Source organism: Heptranchias perlo, chromosome 45, assembly GCF_035084215.1.
Source record: "Heptranchias perlo isolate sHepPer1 chromosome 45, sHepPer1.hap1, whole genome shotgun sequence".
NCBI lineage: Eukaryota > Metazoa > Chordata > Chondrichthyes > Hexanchiformes > Hexanchidae > Heptranchias > Heptranchias perlo.
In genome coordinates this window covers 3,696,347-3,699,385 of record NC_090369.1, presented here as the reverse complement: position 1 = coordinate 3,699,385, position 3,039 = coordinate 3,696,347, and positions in this window count along the sequence as shown.

The window sequence follows — 3,039 nt, the reverse complement described above, 5'->3', positions numbered from 1 at the left end:
GTGGGGGTTAGGGTGTTACTGTGACGGGGTTAGGGTGTTACGGTGTGGGGGTTAGTGGTTACGGTGATGGGGGTTAGGGGGTTACGGTGATGGGGTCAGGGTGTTACGGTGTTGGGGTTAGGGTGTTACGGTGACGGGGTTAGGGTGTTACGGTGTGGGGGTTAGTGGTTACGGTGTGGGGGTTAGGGTGTTACGGTGATGGGGGTTACGGTGATGGGGTCAGGGTGTTACGGTGTGGGGGTCAGGGTGTTACGGTGATGGGTCAGGGGTGTTACGGTGATGCGGTTAGGGTGTTACGGTGATGGGGTTAGGGTGTTACGGTGATGGGGTCAGGGTGTTACGGTGATGGGGTCAGGGTGTTACGGTGATTGGGGTCAGGGTGTTACGGTGATGGGGGTCAGGGTGTTACGGTGATGGGGTCAGGGTGTTACGGTGATGCGGTTAGGGTGTTACGGTGATGGGTCAGGGTGTTACGGTGATGCGGTCAGGGTGTTACGGTGATGGGGTTAGGGTGTTACGGGTGATGGGGTTAGGGTGTTACGGTGATGGGGTCAGGGTGTTACGGTGATGGGGTCAGGGTGTTATGGTGATGGGGGTTAGTGGTTACGGTGATGGGTCAGGGTGTACGGGTGATGGGGGTTAGGGTGTTACGGTGATGGGGTCAGGGTGTTACGGTGATGCGGTTAGGGTGTTACGGTGTGGGGGTTAGTGGTTACGGTGATGGGGTTAGTGGTTACGGTGTGGGGGTTAGGGTGTTACGGTGATGGGGTCAGGGTGTTACGGTGATGGGGTCAGGGTGTTACGGTGATGGGGGTTAGTGGTTACGGTGATGGGGTCAGGGTGTTACGGTGATGGGGGTTAGGGTGTTACGGTGATGGGGGTTAGGGTGTTACGGTGATGGGGTCAGGGTGTTACGGTGATGGGGGTTAGTGGTTACGGTGATGGGGTCAGGGTGTTACGGTGATGGGGGTTAGGGTGTTACGGTGATGGGGTCAGGGTGTTACGGTGATGGGGTCAGGGTGTTACGGTGATGGGGTTAGGGTGTTACGGTGATGGGGTCAGGGTGTTACGGTGATGCGGTTAGGGTGTTACGGTGTGGGGGTTAGTGGTTACGGTGATGGGGTCAGGGTGTTACGGTGTGGGGGTTAGTGGTTACGGTGTGGGGGTCGGGGTGTTACGGTTAAGGGTTAGAAACCACTATTGCCAACACTGTTGTCGCGACATGCCTCCAGTTTTGAAAAGTCGACCCCCCCCGACCCACCCCGGTCGAAACAGCCACAGGCCAGGTCGAAAGCCCTTTTAATTTCTTACCACCCTCGTCGCCTTGAGAAGCCTCAGGAGTTGGCTGCTCGAGTTTGGCCCCTCCCCTGGGGGACGTCCTGACGTCATCGAAACGTGCCAGTGCACCGATAAAGAACGAGGTGCTCATACAATATATATATATATATATTATATATAAATATAAATCTTTCTTTAAAATAATAAACGCAACTCGAACTGTGGGTGCGCTCGCGAGAAATTAAAGGATGCCCCTTAGCAACCGGGCGGTGTGTCTGGAATCTTTTCGACATTCCTTTCTGAATGTTGCATCGTGCTGACCCCTTTCATTACCTCATAAGCAGATGTCAAAGTGGCCTCTCGGGGTGGGAGGGGGGGCTGCAGGTCGTCGGTCACGTGCCGTAAAGGTGACCAGGAACAGAGCGGCTGCCGCCACTGGACTCGTCCGTATAAAAGAAAGGAACTCCCATTTCTCCGGCCCTTTCCCCACCTCAGGACGTCCCAAAGCGTTTCACGGCCATTTTTATTTGAAGTGCGGTCACTGCTGTGATGCAGGAAACGCGGCAGCCGATTTGCGCACAGCAAGATCCCACAAACAGCAAATGTGATAAATGACCATCTGTTTTTTTTTTAGTGATGTTGGTTGAGGGATAAATATCGGCCAGTGCGACATCCCTCTGCTCTTCTTCCGATAGCGGCCGTGGGATCTTTTACGTCCCACCCGAGAGGGGCGGACGGGGGCCTGGGTTTGACGGCCCCTCCGACAGTGCGGCGCTCCCTCAGTACCGGCACCCGGGGGGTCGGGCCTCGAGTCTCTGGAGCGGGGGCTCGAACCCTCGACCTTCTGGACTCCGAGAGCGCGGCCCACTGAGGCAGGTCCGTATCGACGTCTTGCATCCAGCGAGCGCGACAGATAAAAAGAGCGTGAGGGAGCCAGCCGTTTCGGCCTGGGATCGTTCCAATCCGCGGCCCACAATTTACGAGCGGCCTGCTGACGATTTGGCCTCAGCGGCTGCAAATCACCTGGCGTCCCACGGAGGGGGCGGTTAGGACAGGCCGGGCCAGCGGCCAAACGCCCCCAAACCATGGTCCAGGGCACCCGCGATGCACCCCCACGGCCGAGCGGCTAACAGGGCAGCAATGACACGAGACGCAAGAAAGCAAATCAATTAATAGTTTAATAAATATTTCCATGACAGGGATAAAAGAAACAGGGCCCTGAATATTTCCAACACGCACTGGAAGTAATCCATCCAATTTCAGGAATCCTCCCTGCTAGTCCCCTGTTCGGGATAAAGAACCCCCTCCCACTCATCCCAGTCCAACTATTGTCCTAGCTGGCTCCCATTGCACAACGCACATTTACCAGAATCATACAGCAAAGAAGGAGGCCATTCAGCCCATCGAGCCTGTGCCAGCTCTTTGAAAGAGCTATCCAATTAGTCCCACACTCCCCCCTTGCTCTTTCCCCCCCACCGTAGCCCTGCAAATTTTTCCCCTTCAAGTATTTCTCCAATTCCCCTTTTGAAAGTTATTATTGAATCTGCTCCCACCGCCCTTTCAGGCAGCGAATTCCAGATCAGAACAACTCGCTGCGTAAAAAACATTCCTCGTCTCCCCCCTCTGGTTCTGATAATTTAAAATCTGTGTGTCCTCTGGTCACCGACCCTCCTGCCCACTGGAAACAGTTTCTCCTTATTCACTCGATCAAAAACCCTTCATGATTTTTGAACCCCTCGATTAAACTACCCCTTAACCTTA